General features: G+C 39.0%; 1 protein-coding gene across 1 annotated transcript in view; it reads left to right on the forward strand.

Annotated features, from left to right (window-relative positions):
- Positions 1 to 27,190, forward strand: part of LOC306928663 (CCR4-NOT transcription complex subunit 4-like) — a gene marked incomplete at its 3' end in the record, with an annotated part of 379,642 nt that overhangs the window by 287,226 nt on the left and 65,226 nt on the right. The gene's annotated exons all lie outside the window — the stretch shown is intronic.

Consider the following 27,190-nt stretch of genomic DNA (forward strand, 5'->3'; position numbering starts at 1 on the left):
TCCGTTGATTGTACTGACAATGTAAAATCAATGATTTTTTTCATAATTACAGTTCTAGGAAACTCAGAATAGGGGGACTTTTTTATTATTTCCACACAACAGCTCTAAGGTATATTAATGACATAGTAAAATGTTGAAAATGGGTGGTTTTCCCCTTTAATGGGTTTCTAAATTGATCCTTACAAGTCTGTAACTCTGACAACTTGAAATGTAAAAGTTTGAGAACCACTGCTCTAGAATACCGTCACTGCAATCTGTAAAATATTTAGTGCAATCAATTACACACTTTGTGACAAGAGCATTGTTAATGCACGGTCGAATGGTGACGTTCAAATCCAAAATGACGATGGTCAATATGCCAAACTTGAGGCTTGAAAAACAATCATTATTAACCATTATTGTTTGATGTGCATTAGCCTGGAACTCACCTATGCTTTTTATGGCATAGGCAACTCCCGGCAGGATCCGCCGGGAGAAACTATGCGCAGCTGCACAACATGAGACTAATTACTTAAAACGACAGAGAGAGAGTGTGTGTGTCAATTTAACAAAGGTGCAGACGATCAGAAATCAGCAGAGAGTGAGTGATGTTGTGCTACTCTATGCCGAATTGAAGTGGAATCGGACACAGACTTTTTTTTCTCCCTGGAAATAAAAACGTCTGGGTTTCCGAGGCTAGATGTGCATAAACCTTTTCTTCCCATATTGTCAGAATTTATCTTGCCTAAAAAATGTCATGTTAAATTATTGACTCATTATTGCGACCGTAGCAGATTACTATGAAAACCTGCAAAACCTGTCAGTGACTCCGTCACGCCAATATGGCCGTCAGTCCGTCACGCCTCGTGACACGCCCCCATATATGGTCGTCAGTCCGTCACGCCTCGTGACAGGCTCCATACACTGACCTTATCAAACCCTAGCCTCGGAAACACAGACGTTTTTATTTCCAGGGAGTAAAAAAAAGTCTGGGACCGAGTCCACTTCAATTCGGCATAGAGTAGCGCAAACGTCGATCTGCTAATTTCTGATCTCTTCCATGTCTCTTTGACTGATACCTGTCCATTCAAACTCTAGGCCCAAAGTTATTAGTGCAGCCACGCCCGGCAACTGGCGAAAACTAGAGTTTTCAACAGGCCCAGTAAATTAAGGCCCGGCCCTACCTGGGCCCTCATCAAACCCTGTACACTCAAGACACTGCCCCCACTGCCACCCTTAGATATCCATATATGGCGCTGACCTGTTCTGACATTCCATACAGTATGTTCATCTGACCTCATCAAACCTTGTACACTCAGGACACACTCCATATATGGCCAGACCTCATCAAACCCTGTACACTCAAGACACTGCCCCCGCTGCCACCCTTAGATCTCCATATATGGAGCTGACCTGTTCTGACATTCCATATGTTGATCTGACCTCATCAAACCCTGTACACACAAGACACACTCCATATATGGCCAGTACAGAATTCATTCCATGGATATGTTGATCTGGCCCCCCATGCCAAAGAACCAGCGTTCGACCAGTAGTCTGCTGTCACCCAGGCGGATGCGTGCACGCTACCTCAGGGCGTCTTACGGGTGTGTTATTATTTGATTGAGATATTCTATTCTTGTATTATTAATGGTGCTCTTCACTGTCAAGCACTGCTCGCCAGCCTTGGAAAATAACAAAACCGGAAAGGTTGCCCACCCCTGGTCTATCTATGGTATTGAAGCACTGAGAAAACTGTTGCTCCTTTCTTCGTCCTTTTTTTCACCAGGGGTGAGATGTCTTCACTTTCAGGGGTGAGTTGTCTTCACTTTCGGGGTGAGTTGTCTGACTGAATATGTAGCCTTTGAGCTCTTTTATATACTTTACTGAATATTGCACAATAATACTTTACTGAATATTTCACAAGAATATAACACAAAGAGTCAAATGTACGGTCAAATGTAATGTAGTTTATTTAAATATAGAAACATTGTAAACAACGTTTTTTCCCCGAAAAACAGCAGTTTGTACAAAACATATAGAAAAAAGGTAAACATCAAACGTTTTTTAGAAAAACATCAGTTTGTACAAAAAATATAGAAAAAAGGTAAACATAAAAAGTTTTTTAGAAATAGCCTACATCAGTTTGTACAAAAAAATATATAGAAAAAAGTTGTATCTAAAAACATCAGATGGCTGAATAGTTATATAAGGTCACTTGTAATTTCTCACATGCTAATGTATAACTAGCAGTAGCCATATCATCATCGTTGTTGGGGGGGGGGGTCAATATTGCTTTGCTATTCAGATGTAATTCAGTCAGTATAAGTAGGCCTATTAGAACTGTGATTGATTGATCAGCACTTGATTAGCAACTTTGTACAGCCGTGAGACTCTGCCTTTGAAGCGCAAACATTATCCACAAACGACCCCCCCCCCCTCACTGCTGCATAGAGAGTGAGAGAGAGACGCTCTACTCCTTACTTACAAGTGTTTCACCGGATTTTATTGTTAAATAAATACATAAATAGCCGTGACTGCGCACGTCTGTAGGAACGATAGTTAGATCCGAAATTGAATTAGGCCTACTGTAATGGGTGCCACGGAAAGTACAGACAACTCACCCCGCAATGTCAGAAAGTGAAGACAACTCACCGGGGTGAGTTGTCCGGACTTTCGGGGTGAGCTGTCCGTACTTTCTCGCCCAACTCGCCCCAGCAGAAAGTACAGACAACTCACCCCGACATGTCAGAAAGTGAAGACTTCACTAGTATTCATTAGGAGCTGTGTTTTGTTTTCGTTTAAATGCAATGTACATTATTCTAAACCAGCACTGATGGTGTGTTCCACATTAACATTCTGTATGGAACATAGAGGAGTGTGTTGCTGCACGGACGACAGGAAGGGGAGACATGAAAAGGAGGACGAGAGGACAGAACGAGTGAACAGTAATTCAGAGAAAGCCTGTATCATTATATAAGTTTGCAGTGCACAAACCTGCGTGTATTTTGTGTCTTAAGAGTGTTTGCACAACAGTCTGAGTAAGAGGACAAGCTGCACGTTTGGAGAAGCAAGCTGAATGTCTGCACGGAATTCAGAGACTGGTTTTGTGTGAATGCTAACGCTAATGCTAACTAGCTCAACCTATAGTGCCAGTTTCATAGTTTGCACATGGACAGACGTTTTCTAGACCCGTTTAGACTGTTGTTGATGTGGTAGTCTGTTGTTTTCGACTGGAGGACACAGAGAGGACAATCCAGTTAGAGCTAGAACAACCAGAGCTGCACTCAGAGTTCTCTGGCAACGTGGGATGAGAAGACAGTGTCTGGACTGCACACATGCTAGTCTGCTGTTGAACCTGCATCTGTGAGTGACTGTGCTTGGAGCATACAGGAACATTGAGGTAGGCCTAGCATTCTTTCAAATGCAAATGTGTTAGCTTTTGTTTTCTACCTGCCAAGTAGAGTATACGTCTCTGCTTGTAAGGGACCGGACGTTATTCAAATAGGGGGGTGGGGTGCATATGTAGCAGAGTGGCTCAGAGCATCTGCCCGATGGCCTCAAATGTCTAATATCTCCCCTGGTCCAAAGTGATATCCCTTTGGTCTAGTGGTTAAGATGTTGGACCTGGGAGACTCAAGTTCGAATCCCGGGCGTTACACACGGAATGTATGATGTTATAAGAGCGCCCATCACTTAACACAAGTTAAGATTGTTTTATATTTACAACAACAGTAGGAGCATGAAGTAAAGTAAATGCTTATTGTTTATTATAGGTGAATAGCGCCGACCATCTGGTGTTAATTTGGTTCCATTATGGTCAACACTGATGATATGCCATTGCAGTCTTCCAACTATAGATCTAAATATGAATCTGGCAGCTAGGGGATACATTAAATAATGTGAGTTGTGAGTTACAGTCTGGTTTATTGTTGTTTCTGCTCCCCTTCACGGTGGCAATATTGATGTGGTAATAGTTTATTTACAACTGAATGGGTTAATGACCAGTAAGCCTAATGGGGCCATTTCCATTCTCAGAGGATGAGGCAATGTTTTCAATCAGTCTCAATCATTACTGTTGATATAGTACTACTAGTTGATATGGGGATTGTAGGCTATATATTGGATTTGTCATTGGTATATATAATTCTGAAATGTGTATTTATTTATTGTTTTGCTACATTTCAACATTTATTTTGTGTTTTAAATATTATATTGTTCTATATCACTGCTAATGGATCAGTTAATACAAGCAGTCAAACAGCTTGTCCACTTGGTTTTAGTGTGTTTTTTATTGTAACAGTGTATTTCTATATTCCAGCATTGATACTTTTAATTACAAAGTGTGACTACTTTCCACTACTGGCCAAACTGTTATGTGCTCCTACATTAAAAGGTGTGTTATTGTCTTCCAAAGTGTATTTCGTGTCACTGTGGCTGTGATTGCCACACACAGTACTCCTACTATTGACTTTAACATTATAACATCATTAAAACCAAGAAGGACAAGAAACAAAGGTAAAGTACAATGAGTAATTTATTTGTTATCCAAATTACTCAATCCATGAACACACAGTACTCCTTCACATCTGGACTTATAATATCCCCTGTTACATGTTTAATTTCACCGGCTTAGTACCTAGAAGACAGTGGTCTGGTTTTTGTACAGAACAGTCGTCTGTCTTCATAGACCTGGTCATACTTAGCGTTTCAATACATCCTAGGTGTCGATGGGCCGGTTCACCATTTGCATCCTGGGTGATCAAAAGTGTCATATCATAATACAGGTGTAAATGTCCTTTAAATGAAGGCAAAAAACGTTTTTACATTTATTTGCATGAAGAAATACACAGAAAATAATGTGTCACTACATATATCAAGTGTCAATTTAATTCATATGCTAAGAAAAGACAATTTTGGATAAAAGATAACAAATTATGATAATAGCAATATGCATCATTATGACTAAATATATAGGCCAACTATGTTACACTGGGTCTAGAAAACATCTGTCCGTGTGCAATGATCTGGCACATAGACTCACTGAGCTAGCTCAGATGCTAGAGTTAGCGTTAGCTTTCACATGAAACAAAACCAGTCTGAATTTCGTGCAGACATTCAGCTTGCTTCTCCAAACGTCCAATTATCAACAAAAACATTAAATTCATCCTGTCATATTAATCTAGAATCAGCATGCTCGTACATGCAATGTGTTTGTAATAGTTTAGCCTTCATAAGCAATATAAAATATCATAGTGGATCATGTCATGCTACACTTCTTTTTCTCATCCTCTATAATTAAGCTATTGTCATACTGTCCACACTAATCAGATTTATCTTCTGTGCACTCAATACGTTAGTGGTAAACTAACGTAACTTTTAAATCAAGTGTGTACAGCCATGTGAACTTCCATGTAATTTTACTTTACTTTCACTTTACTTAGCAATGGAAGAAGGGTTTCTTCCCAGTGTGAATTATCTGGTGTATTTTAAGGTTAGACATTCTAGGGAAGTGTTGTCCACACTGATCACATCCATAGGGTTTCTCTCCAGTGTGAATTCTCTTGTGATTTTTAAGGCTGGCCATTTGAGAGAAGTGTTCTCCACATTGTTCACATCCATTGGGTTTCTCTCCTGTGTGAATTCTCTGGTGCTTTTTAAGGCTGGACATTTCAGAGAAGTGTTGTCCACAGTGATCACACCCCTAGTTTTTCTCTCCAGTGTGAATTCTCTGGTGCTTTTTAAGGTTGGACATTTGAGAGAAGTGTCGTCCACACTGATCACATCCATAGGGTTTCTCTCCAGTGTGAATTCTCTGGTGATTTTTAAGGCTGGACATTTCAGCGAAATGTTGTCCACAGTGATCACATCCATAGGGTTTCTCTCCTGTGTGAATTCTCTGGTGTCTTTTAAGAGTTGCCATTTGAGTGAAGTGTTGTCCACAACAATCACATCCATAGGGTTTCTCTCCAGTGTGAATTATCTGGTGTGTTTTAAGGCTGGACATTTGAGAGAAGTGTTGTCCACACTGATCACATCCATAAGGTTTCTCTCCAGTGTGAATTCTCTGGTGCTTTTTAAGGCTATCCATTCGAGAGAAGTGTTCTCCACAGTGATCACATCCATAGGGTTTCTCTCCAGTGTGAATTCTCTGGTGAGTTTTAAGGTTGGCCATTAAAGAGAATCTATGTCCACACTCATCACATCCATAGGGTTTCTCTCCTGTGTGAATTCTCTGGTGCTTTTTAAGGCTGGACATTCGAGAGAAGTGTTGTCCACACTGATCACATCCATAGGGTTTCTCTCCTGTGTGAATTATCTGGTGCCTTTTAAGGCTGGAGATTTCAGAGAAGTGTTGTCCACAGTGATCACACCCATAGGGTTTCTCTCCTGTGTGAATCAGCTGGTGCCTTTTAAGGGCAGACATGTAATGGTAGCGTTGTCCACACTGGTCACAGCCATGCTGTTTTGGTTTAGCCGAGCTTCTATGTTCACTTACTGTTGGTAAGACAGGGAGGCCAGACTGCTGATGCAACACTGGATTGGAAAAAAAAGATAAAAGGAAAAGAAAAATGTTGTGCCATTTGTTAGTAAAGAAATACAAAATGTCGCTGTGCATTTTAAGAAATGAATAGTAAGTAACTATAAGAAAATATAGCAAATAATTATACAAGCATTTCTATTCACAAATTCACTGTGAGACAATAAAAAAGCCAAATATAAATCCAATTACAATGATACAAAATAGAAGATTGAGAATACTATTCAAAATATGATAGGTGAAAGTGGCAAGTAACATACCATGGTCTTTGGGTTCCTCCTGTTCAGCAGAGTTGAGGTTGATAGAGTTCATCTTCTCCATCAGTCTGGAGTCCACAGTCAGATCTGATCAGAAATGATTGATATCCTGGAGCAGTTGTGGAGAACTGACACAGACCAACTCTTCTTATACTAGAGAGCCTGAGTTAGCCACTAACTGAGTTAGCCACTAACTGCTTGGATTGATAGGCCAATGAGGAGAACAATAGAGCCATATCTCAACCAATCACAACTTAACACAACTAAAGTTCCTCCCTCCTCAAACTGCTGCATGCTCCGCCCCTCCCTCCTCCCCAATCATGCTATATGCAACCTTCTAGAATCTAGAAAGAAAACTGTGAAAGGTAACTGTGATATTGCTTTGTAAACTTAATATGTAACATATGAATATATTTATATCCAATACATATGTATGGACATTATGCACATACAGTGAGTGTCTGGACAATATGTGACCCCTTCCAGTATTTTAAACCACAAGTCGGCTCTAATGAAACTCCACAATATACCAAAATAGCTTTTTTTTGGTTTTCGTTTTTTGCCACATTAACACAGTTGGAATGTTAAAGAATGTTTTTATTCCATCAGAAAGTGTGTCATTAGTGTCATTAAGTCGTTGTAATTACATTGCAAAAATGTCTCTGTATTTACAGTTTATTTGCACATTTTGGGGGTGTGAACATTCCTGCACGTATTTACATAGAGTCGTTTCGATTGGCTCTTTGTTCTCCAGCTCAAGCCGCCCAGATTAGTTGCAGTGTTTCTGTGACAATATTAAACACAACAACATCATTATTGTTAACTTGATATGATGCTGTTGGATCTTGTAATAAAAGTATAAGTGATTACCCGTCGTTGTCCACTGAAGAAAAAAAAGTCGCTGCCAGTTTTGTGTTTGTGGTCTCCACACTACACACAGCTGTGCGTTCTGACGAGATTGTTTTAGTTACTTGTAATCCATTATTTTGCCCTTTATATCAGTGAACACGTGAAGCTATGTGTGGTTTAGCACTGTGTTTAAATCTTTGTAACTGTATTACCGTTGAATGCTTCTGCCTGATGATCAATACTGAATGAATAGCATTGTGTGGTCGCGCGTCGCGGTGAAATCCGTCTTTTATATAATTTGATCAATCCATGACATTGTTGTTGTTAGAAGAACAGCTCAAATATTGAATGTGATGACATGTGTAGTACAAAGCCTGGTGTGATCTTCTTAAAACGTGGAAAGGATCATAACAAACGTCTAAGGTATTTTTCCCCTGACTTTCTGTTGAAAAGATTTTAACTCTTTCACATCAGTGCACAGCTGATTTAAGCCATGCATTTAGGGGTAAAAATGTACCTTTGTACATATTAATAATAATGTAATGTAAACATACAGCATTTTTAAATTTAGCAATTAAAAGCATGGGTCTAAAACTACAAGGCTGCAAGTAGTTTTACTCCACATGTATTTATTTGAAAACTCAGTTAGCGTACTAGTTACTTTTTAGATTGTATTATTACAAAACATACACTAAACAACGTCAGTCCTATATTTCTATATTGCAATATTGATACTTTAACTTAAGTAAAACAACATGTACTTTCCCACACTGCCTACTAAGTGTTCACTGACAGCTAACCTAGTGGGGGAGTGGTTAGTGGGTGGGGGAGTGATTATGCAAGCCATTAGGGGTGGAGACAAGTATCTATTGTCACACCCATTCCTGGGGCCCAGAGGTGCTAACATCTTTGCAGGTGAAATTCTCTGCTTTGGGGTTTCCAGTTCAACACGTTTCAGATGGTCATATCTTCTTCATTTTTTTTCCAATTTCAATGAACAATACATATGAAAGCTTACATTATGTAGTTTCATAATATGTAAAAAACTGACCATGGCCCCCTTGTATATCAAACCACTGGACTCGGTCACATATATGTACAGTCTAACAATATTGAATACTATAATGAAATACTGAAGCAGAGCCATAAGTAGAAGAAACAGCTCATTATACTGTGATTTACATCCCAGTATATTTATTTATCTTGCAAAAATGTTACTTGCTTTAATATGATAATGTTTACTATTGCCTCTTTTTCGAAATCATTATGATACTGGTTGAAATTCACAACGCACTACTACAAGCCACAATGACTCATGTATTTGTTTTCCAAATTACTCATTTTATGAACACACAGTAGCCTACTCCTTCACATCTGGACTTATACTACCCCCTGTTACATGTTTAGAATTAATCTGCAGTGTAAATTCAATCTTTACATTTATTTCACCTTGAAGTGTTGCCCACATTGACCACATCCATATGGCTTCTCCCCAGTGTGAATTATCTGGTGGCTTTTAAGGTGTGCCATTTGAGAGAACTGCTGTCCACTGCTGTGTGTGTGTGTGTGTGTGTGTGTGTGTGTGTGTGTGTGTGTGTGTGTGTGTGTGTGTGTGTGTGTGTGTGTGTGTGTGTGTGTGTGTGTGTGTGTGTGTGTGTCTTCTGATTTTTTTTAATTTAAAACCTTTAAATGAATTCGATTCATTTCCTAATTTTCCAATTTTCTTAGCATATAACATATAAAAATGACACTTGATCTATGTAGACACATTATTTTAGTTTATTTATTTGTACATTATAGGATTGATTGATTGATTGAAAAAAAAAAACAGTTTGCAGAATTACAGTACATTTCAAGCACAAACTCAATACAAAGGCTGTTAACTGTGAGTGGACGACCCAATTAAGCATTACACTTGTTTACAACAGGGTCCACCATGTTCAATTCATCAAAACATTTAGAGACGTACAAATAGACACTTCTATATAGACAAAGAACAGTACAGGAATTCATCATAATGGAGGTAAAAAGGGAAAAGAAACATATACAGTGACGAGAAAAAGGGGGGGGGGGGGGGTTGGGAGGGATTCAGATTTTACGGGGGCCAGTTTCGAATTGCAGCCATCCGTAGGTGCCCTTTGAGACATTATAGGAGACATTCCTCCTATAAGGTTGCTGCTATCTATTATGCATGTCCTGCTGTCATTTACATGTAAAATATACAACACCAATGTGTGAATGTGTGAATGAGTCTCTCTTGTTATTCGACCAGAGCGACTGAGACACTTTCAAGGTCTTTCAAGTTCCCATAGAAACTTAATTTGTACAAGATTGCTCCAAATTCCTCCTGGACAATACAACCTATTGTAGTGAAGGAACAGCATTTTATTGTATTGTCTTTATTTGTGGCACTAATATAATGTTTTCTAGTGGGACATGCTTTGTTATTACCTTCCAATGCTTCCATGTGGTCTTCTTTATATGACAGACTGACTGACATGTTCCTATAAAAGAACAACGTTGTTATTTCAACCATGAGGTAAATTATATAATATGTAGCTATTGATTATGTAATGATTATTTTAACAGCATACTATTTATTTCGTTTTCAAGTATCAACCTTCTGTAGAGATTTGCACTGGTGACACTGGAGTCATTGGCCATTACATTAAAAGTAAATTAATCCACAAAACTAACGTCATTTATATTGTTGACCTATTTCTAAAATATTTGTGCAACTTTCGTTCATTTTTACCCCTCTATTAACATGTTTTTTGTGTCCATATCACTACGCCAAAAAATAGTTCCATGTGATAGAGGGGTCAAGGTTAAACGAAAGTTCCGCTAATATTTTAGAAATATGTCAACAATACAAACGACTTTTACTGTGTGGCCCCCTGTGCCCCCCCACCCACAAAATGACCAGAACTACTTAATATTTCACCAAAACCAGAGCAGATCTCCCACCACAGGACTCGGGCAGTCAATTAATACAGTTGCAACCACTATATTAATGGCAAGTAGGCTATTTCATACAGCTTAAGTTCAAAGAATCTGAACTATCCCTTTAAGTTTACCTTGGCCCTTATATCCTACCCACATACTGCTTATTGTCTTTTTATAAGTTGCTCTGTTTTGACTCTTTGAGTTAATGCTTTTCCTTCCTCCTTGCCTTTATCTATATTTCATCCTCTTCTTCTCGTTTTGTCTCTATGTATGTTACATTTTACAATTTAGGCATTTATCAGACGCTCTTAATCCAGCGCGATTTACATTACGCAAGAACAAAAAGCATGGCAATACATCACATACATAAAGAGTAGTTACAATACAGACAGCTTGAACTTCACTAACTGTCCACTTAAACTCCAAACGTCTTACAGGCTTCAAGTTACTTGAAAACATGAATGTGTGTGTGTGTGTGTGATTTTGTATCATGCCAATAAAGCTCATTTGAATTTAATTGTTATTGCCTTCCAAAGCGTATTCCGTTGATTGTACTGACAATGTACAATCAATTGTACTGACACAGTACTTCTAAAAACATAGGGGAAAACTTGACAGAAAAAGACTCGCTCACTGTATAAGAAATGAAGGAAAACTCCTTAGACCGAGACTTAAGAAAACATTTTTTATTTTATTTTAACATGCTCATAAAGTGCTCTGTGCTCAAAGTGCAAGTCATATAGCACGGACGAAGGTCTTAGGACCGAAACGTTTGCTACTTTTAATTGCACTTTGAGCACAGAGCACTTTATGAGCATGTTAAAATAAAAATAAAAATGTTTTCTTAAGTCTCGGTCTAAGGAGTTTTCCTTCATTTTTGTATACAGTGAGCAAGTCTTTTTCTGTCAAGTTTTCCTCTATCTATGGTATTGCCATAATTTAAATTTACTTTGCCATTAATTAGTACTGTACCTTTTGTCAGTTTCACACCACCTCACATTGAATCTGCCTATAACAACTACTGCCAGTTCCTTGGAGAGATGGCATGAGAAGTTTAGCTATGGTAGCTATCAAAGCTCGATACAGGCTGACTAGGAGGACACTGGGGAATAACATTATATCCACAGATAGACATAACCTCTGAATTGAATTTTGTCCCCAACAAAGTTGTTTTACCGGAGAGGAACGTCTGGAGTGTCGTGTTGCTTGCTACCAAGCAGCACTTCCTCTTTTCCGCTACGGCGCCCACAGACGAAAAGCAATGTACACTGCTGAGGTGGCTGGCAACTGTGATACTCTGGGGATCCTGTGAGGCAAATGCTTACATCACTTTTCAATTACTCGTAATTGAAAAGTGATGTAAGCATTTGCTTACATCATTTGATTTGGTGACACACAGCATTTGATTTGGTGACACACAGGAGCAGCCTCCTGTGTGTCACCAAATCCACAAACTACTTCCACTGTCTCGCTCTCTCCGTCCCTCACTATCCAAACCAGTCACACTGAAGTGACATGTACAGAAACAAGCGCAAGTATGGACATGGAGACGCACGCACGCACGCACGCACGCACGCACGCACGCACGCACGCACGCACGCACGCACGCACGCACGCACGCACACACACACACACACACACACACACACACACACACACACGAGCAAGCACAGATTGTGTGGGTCCACTAATGTGTAAAAGTAGTTGGAAAGGACCTATGTGAGTGAAATGATGGATGATGGGGGAGTGTTTCTTTCCAAATCCTCAGGCAATGTTATTCGATGATATTCTCTCAAATCCTCTCTCCGTCTCGCTCACTGCTGCAGCTCGCTCGTCCTTTGTCAGTGTCGAACACATGCGCTGTCTCTCTGGTTCAATTCAGTTTGCTTCACTGGCATGAATATTATATGGCGAGTACTGCCGAAGCAATGAAGGACAAGTGGCATTCAAGCACCACCGTGTAGATTTGGTTAAAGGGTTAGAAATGGGCTAAAAATTAGGGATGCACTGAATGGGAAATTCTTGGCCGAAACCGAATACCGATTATTGGAAACAGTTGGCCAAATACTGAATAGCTGAATATGATAGTACTACTAGTTGATATGGGGATTGTAGGCTATATATTGGATTTGTCATTGGTATATATAATTCTGAAATGTGTATTTATTTATTGTTTTACTACATTTCAACATTTATTTTGTGTTTTAAATATTATATTGTTCTATATCACTGCTAATGGATCAGTTAATACAAGCAGTCAAACAGCTTGTCCACTTGGTTTTAGTGTGTTTTTTATTGTAACAGTGTATTTCTATATTCCAGCATTGATACTTTTAATTACAAAGTGTGACTACTTTCCACTACTGGCCAAACTGTTATGTGCTCCTACATTAAAAGGTGTGTTATTGTCTTCCAAAGTGTATTTCATGTCACTGTGGCTGTGATTGCCACACACAGTACTCCTACTATTGACTTTAACATTATAACATCATTAAAACCAAGAAGGACAAGAAACAAAGGTAAAGTACAATGAGTAATTTATTTGTTATCCAAATTACTCAATCCATGAACACACAGTACTCCTTCACATCTGGACTTATAATATCCCCTGTTACATGTTTAATTTCACCGGCTTAGTACCTAGAAGACAGTGGTCTGGTTTTTGTACAGAACAGTCGTCTGTCTTCATAGACCTGGTCATACTTAGCGTTTCAATACATCCTAGGTGTCGATGGGCCGGTTCACCATTTGCATCCTGGGTGATCAAAAGTGTCATATCATAATACAGGTGTAAATGTCCTTTAAATGAAGGCAAAAAACGTGACTTTTTTTTACATTTATTTGCATGAAGAAATACACAGAAAATAATGTGTCACTACATATATCAAGTGTCAATTTAATTCATATGCTAAGAAAAGACAATTTTGGATAAAAGATAACAAATTATGATTATAGCAATATGCATCATTATGACTAAATATATAGGCCAACTATGTTACACTGGGTCTAGAAAACATCTGTCCGTGTGCAATGATCTGGCACATAGACTCACTGAGCTAGCTCAGATGCTAGAGTTAGCGTTAGCTTTCACATGAAACAAAACCAGTCTGAATTTCGTGCAGACATTCAGCTTGCTTCTCCAAACGTCCAATTATCAACACAAACATTAAATTCATCCTGTCATATTAATCTAGAATCAGCATGCTCGTACATGCAATGTGTTTGTAATAGTTTAGCCTTCATAAGCAATATAAAATATCATAGTGGATCATGTCATGCTACACTTCTTTTTCTCATCCTTTATAATTAAGCTATTGTCATACTGTCCACACTAATCAGATTTATCTTCTGTGCACTCAATACGTTAGTGGTAAACTAACGTAACTTTTAAATCAAGTGTGTACAGCCATGTGAACTTCCATGTAATTTTACTTTACTTTCACTTTACTTAGCAATGGAAGAAGGGTTTCTTCCCAGTGTGAATTATCTGGTGTATTTTAAGGTTAGACATTCTAGGGAAGTGTTGTCCACACTGATCACATCCATAGGGTTTCTCTCCAGTGTGAATTCTCTTGTGATTTTTAAGGCTGGACATTTGAGAGAAGTGTTCTCCACATTGTTCACATCCATTGGGTTTCTCTCCTGTGTGAATTCTCTGGTGCTTTTTAAGGCTGGACATTTCAGAGAAGTGTTGTCCACACTGCTCCACAGTGATCACACCCCTAGTTTTTCTCTCCAGTGTGAATTCTCTGGTGCTTTTTAAGGTTGGACATTTGAGAGAAGTGTCGTCCACACTCATCACATCCATAGGGTTTCTCTCCTGTGTGAATTCTCTGGTGTCTTTTAAGAGTTGCCATTTGAGTGAAGTGTTGTCCACACTGATCACATCCATATGGTTTCTCTCCAGTGTGAATTATCTGGTGATTTTTAAGGCTGGACATTTGAGAGAAGTGTTGTCCACACTGAACACATCCATAGGGTTTCTCTCCTGTGTGAATTCTCTGGTGTGTTTTAAGGCTGGACATTAGAGAGAAGTGTTGTCCACACTGATCACATCCATAAGGTTTCTCTCCAGTGTGAATTATCTGGTGCTTTTTAAGGCTATCCATTCGAGAGAAGTGTTCTCCACAGTGATCACATCCATAGGGTTTCTCTCCAGTGTGAATTCTCTGGTGCTTTTTAAGGCTGTCCATTAAAGAGAATCTATGTCCACACTGATCACATCCATAGGGTTTCTCTCCAGTGTGAATTCTCTGGTGCGTTTTAAGGTTGGCCATTAAAGAGAATCTATGTCCACACTCATCACATCCATAGGGTTTCTCTCCTGTGTGAATTCTCTGGTGCTTTTTAAGGCTGGACATTAGTGAGAAGTGTTGTCCACATTGCTCACATCCATAGGGCTTCTCTCCTGTGTGAATTCTCTGGTGATTTTTAAGGTTGGACATTCGAGAGAAGTGTTGTCCACAGTGATCACACCCATAGGGTTTCTCTCCTGTGTGAATCAGCTGGTGCCTTTTAAGGCTGGACATTCGAGAGAAGTGTTGTCCACACTGGTCACAGCCATGCTGTTTTGGTTTAGCCGAGCTTCTATGTTCACTTACTGTTGGTAAGACAGGGAGGCCAGACTGCTGATGCAACACTAGATTGGGAAAAAAAGAAAAGGAAAAGAATGTTGTGCCATTTGTTAGTAAAGAAATACAAAATGTCGCTGTGCATTTTAAGAAATGAATAGTAAGTAACTATAAGAAAATATAGCAAATAATTATACAAGCCTTTCTATTCACAAATTCACTGTGAGACAATAAAAAAGCCAAATATAAATCCAATTACAATGATACAAAACAGAAGATTGAGAATACTATTCAAAATATGATAGGTGAAAGTGGCAAGTAACATACCATGGTCTTTGGGTTCCTCCTGTTCAGCAGAGTTGAGGTTGATAGAGTTCATCTTCTCCATCAGTCTGGAGTCCACAGTCAGATCTGATCAGAAATGATTGATATCCTGGAGCAGTTGTGGAGAACTGACACAGACCAACTCTTCTTATACTAGAGAGCCTGAGTTAGCCACTAACTGCTTGGATTGATAGGCCAATGAGGAGAACAATAGAGCCATATCTCAACCAATCACAACTTAACACAACTTAAGTTCCTCCCTCCTCAAACTGCTGCATGCTCCGCCCCTCCCTCCTCCCCAATCATGCTATATGCAACCTTCTAGAATCTAGAAAGAAAACTGTGAAAGGTAACTGTGATATTGCTTTGTAAACTTAATATGTAACATATGAATATATTTATATCCAATACATATGTATGGACATTATGCACATACAGTGAGTGTCTGGACAATATGTGACCCCTTCCGGTATTTTAAACCACAAGTCGGCTCTAATGAAACTCCACAATATACCAAAATTTTTTGTTTTCGTTTTTTGCCACATTAACACAGTTGGAATGTTAAAGAATGTTTTTATTCCATCAGAAAGTGTGTCATTAGTGTCATTAAGTCGTTGTAATTACATTGCAAAAATGTCTCTGTATTTACAGTTTATTTGCACATTTTGGGGGTGTGAACATTCCTGCACGTATTTACATAGAGTCGTTTCGATTGGCTCTTTGTTCTCCAGCTCAAGCCGCCCAGATTAGTTGCAGTGTTTCTGTGACAATATTAAACACAACAACATAATTATTGTTAACTTGATATGATGCTGTTGGATCTTGTAATAAAAGTATAAGTGATTACCCGTCGTTGTCCACTGAAGAAAAAAAAGTCGCTGCCAGTTTTGTGTTTGTGGTCTCCACACTACACACAGCTGTGCGTTCTGACGAGATTGTTTTAGTTACTTGTAATCCATTATTTTGCCCTTTATATCAGTGAACACATGAAGCTATGTGTGGTTTAGCACTGTGTTTAAACTTTGTAACTGTATTACCGTTGAATGCTGCTGCCTGATGATCAATACTGAATGAATAGCATTGCGTGGTCGCGCGTCGCGGTGAAATCCGTCTTTTATATAATTTGATCAATCCATGACATTGTTGTTGTTAGAAGAACAGCTCAAATATTGAATGTGATGACATGTGTAGTACAAAGCCTGGTGTGATCTTCTTAAAACGTGGAAAGGATCATAACAAACGTCTAAGGTATTTTCCCCCTGACTTTCTGTTGAAAAGATTTTAACTCTTTCAGTGCACAGCTGATTTAAGCCATGCATTTAGGGGTAAAAAGGTACCTTTGTACATATTAATAATAATGTAATGTAAACATACAGCATTTAAATGTAGCAATTAAAAGCATGGGTCTAAAACTACAAGGCTGCAAGTAGTTTTACTCCACATGTATTTATTTGAAAACTCAGTTAGCGTACTAGTTACTTTTTAGATTGTATTATTACAAAACATACACTAAACAACGTCAGTCCTATATTTCTATATTGCAATATTGATACTTTAACTTAAGTAAAACAACATGTACTTTCCCACACTGCCTACTAAGTGTTCACTGACAGCTAACCTAGTGGGGGAGTGGTTAGTGGGTGGGGGAGTGATTATGCAAGCCATTAGGGGTGGAGACAAGTATCTATTGTCACACCCATTCCTGGGGCCCAGAGGTGCTAACATCTTTGCAGGTGAAATTATCTGCTTTGGGGTTTCCAGTTCAACACGTTTCAGATGGTCATATCTTCTTCATTTTTTTCCCAATTTCAATGAACAATACATATGAAAGCTTACATTATGTAGTTTCATAATATGTAAAAAACTGACCATGGCCCCCTTGTATATCAAACCACTGGACTCGGTCACATATATGTACAGTATAACAATATTGAATACTATAATGAAATACTGCTTCAGTGTTACTGAAGCAGAGCCATAAGTTGAAGAAACAGCTCATTATACTGTGATTTACATCCCAGTATATTTATTTATCTTGCAAAAATGTTACTTGCTTTAATATGATAATGTTTACTATTGCCTCTCTTTTTCGAAATCACGATACTGGTTGAAATTCACAACGCACTACTACAAGCCACGATGACTCATGTATTTGTTTTCCAAATTACTCATTTTATGAACACACAGTAGCCTACTCCTTCACATCTGGACTTATACTACCCCCTGTTACATGTTTAGAATTAATCTGCAGTGTAAATTCAATCTTTACATTTATTTCACCTTGAAGTGTTGCCCACATTGCCCACATCACATATGGCTTCTCCCTAGTGTGAATTATCTGGTGGCTTTTAAGGTGTGCCATTTGAGAGAACTGCTGTCCACTGCTGTGTGTGTGTGTGTCTTCTGATTTTTTTTAATTTAAAACCTTTAAATGAATTTGATTAATTTCCTAATTTTCCAATTTTCTTAGCATATAACATATAAAAATGACACTTGATCTATGTAGACACATTATTTTAGTTTATTTATTTGTACATTATAGGATTGATTGATTGATTGAAAAAAAAAAACAGTTTGCAGAATTACAGTACATTTCAAGCACAAACTCAATACAAAGGCTGTTAACTGTGAGTGGACGACCCAATTAAGCATTACACTTGTTTACAACAGGGTCCACCATGTTCAATTCATCAAAACATTTAGAGACGTACAAATAGACACTTCTATATAGACAAAGAACAGTACAGGAATTCATCATAATGGAGGTAAAAAGGGAAAAGAAACATATACAGTGAGGAGAAAAGGGGGGGGGGGGGGGTTGGGGGGATTCAGATTTTACGGGGGCCAGTTTCGAATTGCAGCCATCCGTAGGTGCCCTTTGAGACATTATAGGAGACATTCCTCCTATAAGGTTGCTGCTATCTATTATGCATGTCCTGCTGTCATTTACATGTAAAATATACAACACCAATGTGTGAATGTGTGAATGAGTCTCTCTTGTTATTCGACCAGAGCGACTGAGACACTTTCAAGGTCTTTCAAGTTCCCATAGAAACTTAATTTGTACAAGATTGCTCCAAATTCCTCCTGGACAATACAACCTATTGTAGTGAAGGAACAGCATTTTATTGTATTGTCTTTATTTGTGGCACTAATATAATGTTTTCTAGTGGGACATGCTTTGTTATTACCTTCCAATGCTTCCATGTGGTCTTCTTTATATGACAGACTGACTGACATGTTCCTATAAAAGAACAACGTTGTTATTTCAACCATGAGGTAAATTATATAATATGTAGCTCACTCATTCTTGAGATAAGGGACAAAACCTTTTTCAAATCAGATTTTTTTTTTTTAAGAAACCATTAAAATGAAATGGATGTATTTGTAGACACAGGTCTCAACTACCAATCTTGAGAAGGAACAGGTTTTTCGCATAACATTTATTTCTAAAATGGGACATTTATGCACTTTATAACTGATTTATGTCAACTCCGTCAGACACACTAAAATCCCTTTTATTTTAATTTGATAATTTCAACAATACTATAAAGTCCTCAGTTATCTTATAATGGCTTTTAGTAGTCAAGTTAAGTAATACAATTAATTTAATATTGTTTTATTCCAATATCACACTATTATGAAATATCCCATTTCTCAAATCCTTCATTTTCAACCTTTACTTTCAATATTATAACATAAAAACCATGTTAAAAACAATAAAAAGCGTCATTAAGTAGTATTTCAGTTGGTGTTTCAATACATAAGCACAAAATATTTGACATCGAATCATCTATTTCTTTGGAAATTAACAAAAACATCATGTGACCAACGTCTGACGGAGTTGACGGACATCTGACGGAGTTGACAAGTTGAACTGATTTAGGTTCTAGACCACCTAGGATCTTGATTCTGGTAACTAATCCCACATTTTCAAGGATGAGGAATACAGTGGTACTATTTAGATTTGCCCTGTGACCATGGCAGCCATTTTTCAAAATGGCCACCACCTGCTGTTACTTTACAATAACTCAAGTTCTAGCTAGGATCTTGATTCTGGTGACTAATCATACATTTTCAAGGATGTAGGATACATTGGTACTATTTAGATTTGTCCTGTGACCATGGTAGACATTTTTCAAAATGGCCGCCAACTTTCTGTTATTTCCCAATAACTCAAGTTCTACACCACCTAGGATCTCTGGTGACTAATACTACATTGTCAAGGATGAGGAATACAGTAGTACTATTTAGATTTATCCTGTGCCAATGGCAGCCCTTTTCAAAAATGGCGGACCTGCTATTATTTTACCAGTCAGGGAATAATATCAGAATGTCAAATCTGGGAATACATTTCTTACCAATAATTTTCTTGTTTGTAAAGGTGTCTACTAACATATCCCACATTGGTTTCTATTGAACCACCCTAGGGGAATTTTTGACAGCTGCTGAAAGTTGGGTACCATCAACAACCAATATAAGGCTAAATGTTCTAAATTTCATTATGCTTTAAGTAGCATGTGGCATGTCAAACGAGGGGCTTTTCGTGATTCTGAATCCATTCCAAGCATTAGTTTTGCACGAAAAACACTCCTTGGGCTAAAAACGGCCATAGCCATCATCACAGATGTGATGAGGTCAGCACATTTGGGCACATTTGGGCAAGTGGCTATGGCCAAACTAGGGGGTCTATGGCCAAACTAGGGGTCAAACTCCTTGGGCTAAATTCGGCCAAATCCACTTGTCCAAATGTGCTGACCTAATCACATTTGTGATGACGGCTATGGCCGTTTTCAGCCCAATGAGTGTTTTTCGTGCATAGCTAATGCTTGGAATGCATTCAGAATCATGAAAACCCCATAGTTTGACATGTCACATGCTATAAGCATAATGAACATTTTGCCTTATATTGGTTGTTGATCGTACACCAACTTTCAGCAGCTGTCAAAGGTTCCCCTAGGGTGGTTGAATATAAAGCAATGTGGGATATGTTAGTAGACACCATTTCAAACACATTGGTGAAGAAAATTCTTGGTAAGGAATTTATTACCAGATTTTATTAATATCCCCATACTAAATAACTCATGTTCTAGACCACCTATAGACCCGACTTCACCAACAGAGACCCGGGTGACACCTAAACAACAAGTTTGGACAGCCCCGCCAATTAGTGTTACGGAAAATAGCAAGTGTCTTGGAGGCAGCCAACATCTGTCGAGGCGATGGGGTGGCCTTTGAGAAGTTTGCGCTTCAAGTACAGTCGCTGGTAGGCATGCTAACAACCCTAGGCCCAGAGGGAGACACAGAACTTAGATGCGGCTCACAAGTTGCACGACTCCTCAACAAGCTGCCACCAGAGATAAGAGTTGAATTCCGCCGCACAATGCTCTGCGGCCCAGGAGCAACCAACACCCTGTTGGAGTTCTCGGAGTGGTTGAAGCACGAGTCCTAGCCATATAGCCTGTGCAAAGGCAAACACCTTGAAGTCCTGCTTGAGGTGAACAGTGAGCGAAAGACTCTGCCTCAACGGAAAACCTGAAGATCTGCCTTCAGAACTATCAGGCAGGATGTGCAGACACTGAAGGCATCAGTGTCGTTCTCTGTGTCCCCAGCATGTCAACCAAAGCAATGTTACCAAATCAAAGGAGCCTTCACCTCAAGTCACCTGGGGCTGGGTGAGCAATCGTATCCTGTATCTAGCCTCACAACTAAATACAGACACTTGGCCAGACTGCCGCTACAACGGTTTGAAAGGGTCAAACCCCTCATCCTGATTGGGGAAGACCACCCCACCTAATCACACCAACCGAACAATTGAGGTTGGGGCCTCCAGGTGGGCCAGCAGCCATCTGCACAAGACTGGGCTGGACCCTGCAGGAAAGCAATCTCCAGCCAAGACAATGTAAGAGCCCCAGAACACAGAGCTCATGAGGACGGAGAAACCATGGCAGGAGGCCACCAAGATACAACGCCCAAGAGACCCAGAGTGTGCCACTGCTCGCAGTAAGGAGATCAACTGCTGCAGCAACGTTGTCATGAAAGGCAAGTCTCTACCAAAAAAACCCTGAACCTAATCGGGGTGTCAAGAGACCAAAGTTTCTCCCCCACAGTTCCCTGCAGTGGCCAGTGAAGTCAAACTGTGCGTCTGTGCCTGAAAGGGACAAGTCAAAGGCCATAAAGCCCACCTCCTGTAATGTCCTGTCAGTAGCAACTCAACCTGCACCTGAAATAAGCCCTGACCCCTCCCAGAGAAAGTTCATCCTTGAAAATGTAATGATTAGTCGCCAGATCCAAGATCCTTGGTGGTCTAAAACTTGAGTTATTGGTAAAATAACAGCAGGTTGGTGGCCATTTTGAAAAACAATGGCTGCCATGGTCACAGGACAAATCTAAATAGTGCCACTGTATTGCTCATCTTTTAAAATGTATGATTACATTGATTAGTCACCAGAATCAAAATCCTAGGTGGTCTATAACTTGAATTATTGGTAAAATAACAGCAGGTTGGTGGCCATTTTGAAAAACAATGGCTGGCATGGTCACAGGACCAATCTAAATAGTACCACTGTATTCCTCATCTTTTAAAATGTATGATTAGTCACCAGAATCAAGATCCTAGGTGGTCTAAAACTTGAGTTATTGTAAAATAACAGCAGGTGGCGGCCATTTTGAAAAATGGCTGCCATGGTCATAGGGAAAATCTAAATTGTACCACTGTATCCCTCATCCTTGAAAATGTAATATTAGTCACCAGAATCAAGATCCTAGGTGGTGTAGAACTTGAGTTATTGTAAAATAACATCAGGTGGCGGCCATTTTGGAAGATGGCTGCCATGGTCACCACGAGACAAATCTGTGATGGCCCTATAGCCAAAAATGTTCCTTAAGGCATGCTCTAACTGTCTGCCAAATTAGAATACTTCCCATTATATTATAATACATGTCAACTCCGTCAGACACAAAAGCTGATGGAGTTGACGTCTGACGGAGTTGACAAAAGGGCATTTGTTTTCATCTTAACCCTCTGTAGTACAATTTATCCATTTAGTTTTTTTTTCAGTTGTTAGCTAAACCTAACCCTAAACTAAAATACTAAACATTATTTTGGAATTCTTAACAAAGATCATAATAATGTCCTGACGGAGTTGACATGTAAAAGCTGTGACCACATTGATATCAACATTGTTCGTTTAAAATATCAAACAATTGAATGCTTGTCAGACCAGGTGCTCCACTGTTGCAACAAATATAAACAGGACTTGGAAAAGGAGTCTTCAGGCTAAATCTGTCGACAATATTTTCTGATTAATTTAAGACTTTTAAAAAACCTGACGGAGTAAAATTAACTGTGTATATTGCTATGTTTTTGACAATCTACTTTCATTTAGTATGTATATTTATGTGATTGTGACAGTATTAGACATTTTTTTGGCAGTTTGAAATTGTGACAACTTGCTGGGGACAGGCTAAATACAGGCCTTTTTGGGTACAGTGCCTGCTTTTAACTAATTTAGATGGCATATGAAAAAATATATAATGAAATTAATGGCATAAGAATACACAACTGTATTACATTTAACTTGGCTAGTGCTTTTATTTTTATTAATTAATTTATTTTTAACATAAATAAGGCTCTTATGTGTGGGACATGTTTTTTCCACTTTTGTCCCTCATCTCAAGAATGAGTGACCTATTGATTATGTAATGATTATTTTAACAGCATACTATTTATTTAGTTTTCAAGTATCAACCTTCTGTAGAGATTTGCACTGGTGACACTGGAGTCATTGGCCATTACATTAAAAGTAAATTAATCCACCAAACTAATGTCATTTATATTGTTGACCTATTTCTAAAATATTTGTGCAACTTTCGTTCATTTTTTACCCCTCTATTAACATGTTTTTTGTGTCCATATCACTACGCCAAAAAATAGTTCCATGTGATAGAGGGGTCAAGGTTAAACGAAAGTTCCGCTAATATTTTAGAAATAGGTCAACAATACAAACGACTTTTACTGTGTGGCCCCCTGTGCCCCCCCACCCACAAAATGACCAGAACTACTTAATATTTCACCAAAACCAGAGCAGATCTCCCACCACAGGACTCGGGCAGTCAATTAATACAGTTGCAACCACTATATTAATGGCAAGTAGGCTATTTCATACAGCTTAAGTTCAAAGAATCTGAACTATCCCTTTAAGTTTACCTTGGCCCTTATATCCTACCCACATACTGCTTATTGTCTTTTTATAAGTTGCTCTGTTTTGACTCTTTGAGTTAATGCTTTTCCTTCCTCCTTGCCTTTATCTATATTTCATCCTCTTCTTCTCGTTTTGTCTCTATGTATGTTACATTTTACAATTTAGGCATTTATCAGACGCTCTTAATCCAGCGCGATTTACATTACGCAAGAACAAAAAGCATGGCAATACATCACATACATAAAAAGTAGTTACAATACAGACAGCTTGAACTTCACTAACTGTCCACTTAAACTCCAAACGTCTTACAGGCTTCAAGTTACTTGAAAACATGAATGTGTGTGTGTGTGTGTGTGTGTGTGTGTGTGTGTGTGTGTGTGTGTGTGTGTGTGTGTGTGTGTGTGTGTGTGTGTGTGATTTTGTATCATGCCAATAAAGCTCATTTGAATTTAATTGTTATTGCCTTCCAAAGCGTATTCCGTTGATTGTACTGACAATGTACAATCAATTGTACTGACACAGTACTTCTAAAAACAGCGCATGTGTGTTTTTGGTCTAAAAAACATAGGGGAAAACTTGACAGAAAAAGACTCGCTCACTGTATAAGAAATGAAGGAAAACTCCTTAGACCGAGACTTAAGAAAACATTTTTTATTTTATTTTAACATGCTCATAAAGTGCTCTGTGCTCAAAGTGCAAGTCATATAGCACGGACGAAGGTCTTAGGACCGAAACGTTTGCTACGTTTGCTACTTTTAATAACGTTGTTATTTCAACCATGAGGTAAATTATATAATATGTAGCTCACTCATTCTTGAGATAAGGGACAAAACCTTTTTCAAATCAGATTTTTTTTTTTTAAGAAACCATTAAAATGAAATGGATGTATTTGTAGACACAGGTCTCAACTACCAATCTTGAGAAGGAACAGGTTTTTCGCATAACATTTATTTCTAAAATGGGACATTTATGCACTTTATAACTGATTTATGTCAACTCCGTCAGACACACTAAAATCCCTTTTATTTTAATTTGATAATTTCAACAATACTATAAAGTCCTCAGTTATCTTATAATGGCTTTTAGTAGTCAAGTTAAGTAATACAATTAATTTAATATTGTTTTATTCCAATATCACACTATTATGAAATATCCCATTTCTCAAATCCTTCATTTTCAACCTTTACTTTCAATATTATAACATAAAAACCATGTTAAAAACAATAAAAAGCGTCATTAAGTAGTATTTCAGTTGGTGTTTCAATACATAAGCACAAAATATTTGACATCGAATCATCTATTTCTTTGGAAATTAACAAAAACATCATGTGACCAACGTCTGACGGAGTTGACGGACATCTGACGGAGTTGACAAGTTGAACTGATTTAGGTTCTAGACCACCTAGGATCTTGATTCTGGTAACTAATCCCACATTTTCAAGGATGAGGAATACAGTGGTACTATTTAGATTTGCCCTGTGACCATGGCAGCCATTTTTCAAAATGGCCACCACCTGCTGTTACTTTACAATAACTCAAGTTCTAGCTAGGATCTTGATTCTGGTGACTAATCATACATTTTCAAGGATGTGGGATACATTGGTACTATTTAGATTTGTCCTGTGACCATGGTAGACATTTTTCAAAATGGCCGCCAACTTTCTGTTATTTCCCAATAACTCAAGTTCTACACCACCTAGGATCTTGATTCTGGTGACTAATACTACATTGTCAAGGATGAGGAATACAGTAGTACTATTTAGATTTATCCTGTGCCAATGGCAGCCCTTTTCAAAAATGGCGGACCTGCTATTATTTTACCAATTAGTCAGGGAATAATATCAGAATGTCAAATCTGGGAATACATTTCTTACCAATAATTTTCTTGTTTGTAAAGGTGTCTACTAAGATATCCCACATTGGTTTCTATTGAACCACCCTAGGGGAATTTTTGACAGCTGCTGAAAGTTGGGTACCATCAACAACCAATATAAGGCTAAATGTTCTAAATTTCATTATGCTTTAAGTAGCATGTGGCATGTCAAACGAGGGGGTTTTCGTGATTCTGAATCCATTCCAAGCATTAGTTTTGCACGAAAAACACTCCTTGGGCTAAAAACGGCCATAGCCATCATCACAGATGTGATGAGGTCAGCACATTTGGGCACATTTGGGCAAGTGGCTATGGCCAAACTAGGGGGTCTATGGCCAAACTAGGGGTCAAACTCCTTGGGCTAAATTCGGCCAAATCCACTTGTCCAAATGTGCTGACCTAATCACATTTGTGATGACGGCTATGGCCGTTTTCAGCCCAATGAGTGTTTTTCGTGCATAGCTAATGCTTGGAATGCATTCAGAATCATGAAAACCCCATAGTTTGACATGTCACATGCTATAAGCATAATGAACATTTTGCCTTATATTGGTTGTTGATCGTACACCAACTTTCAGCAGCTGTCAAAGGTTCCCCTAGGGTGGTTGAATATAAAGCAATGTGGGATATGTTAGTAGACACCATTTCAAACACATTGGTGAAGAAAATTCTTGGTAAGGAATTTATTACCAGATTTTATTAATATCCCCATACTAAATAACTCATGTTCTAGACCACCTATAGACCCGACTTCACCAACAGAGACCCGGGTGACACCTAAACAACAAGTTTGGACAGCCCCGCCAATTAGTGTTACGGAAAATAGCAAGTGTCTTGGAGGCAGCCAACATCTGTCGAGGCGATGGGGTGGCCTTTGAGAAGTTTGCGCTTCAAGTACAGTCGCTGGTAGGCATGCTAACAACCCTAGGCCCAGAGGGAGACACAGAACTTAGATGCGGCTCACAAGTTGCACGACTCCTCAACAAGCTGCCACCAGAGATAAGAGTTGAATTCCGCCGCACAATGCTCTGCGGCCCAGGAGCAACCAACACCCTGTTGGAGTTCTCGGAGTGGTTGAAGCACGAGTCCTAGCCATATAGCCTGTGCAAAGGCAAACACCTTGAAGTCCTGCTTGAGGTGAACAGTGAGCGAAAGACTCTGCCTCAACGGAAAACCTGAAGATCTGCCTTCAGAACTATCAGGCAGGATGTGCAGACACTGAAGGCATCAGTGTCGTTCTCTGTGTCCCCAGCATGTCAACCAAAGCAATGTTACCAAATCAAAGGAGCCTTCACCTCAAGTCACCTGGGGCTGGGTGAGCAATCGTATCCTGTATCTAGCCTCACAACTAAATACAGACACTTGGCCAGACTGCCGCTACAACGGTTTGAAAGGGTCAAACCCCTCATCCTGATTGGGGAAGACCACCCCACCTAATCACACCAACCGAACAATTGAGGTTGGGGCCTCCAGGTGGGCCAGCAGCCATCTGCACAAGACTGGGCTGGACCCTGCAGGAAAGCAATCTCCAGCCAAGACAATGTAAGAGCCCCAGAACACAGAGCTCATGAGGACGGAGAAACCATGGCAGGAGGCCACCAAGATACAACGCCCAAGAGACCCAGAGTGTGCCACTGCTCGCAGTA

This window comes from Electrona antarctica (genome assembly GCF_951216825.1).
Source record: "Electrona antarctica genome assembly, chromosome: 8".
Lineage (NCBI taxonomy): Eukaryota > Metazoa > Chordata > Actinopteri > Myctophiformes > Myctophidae > Electrona > Electrona antarctica.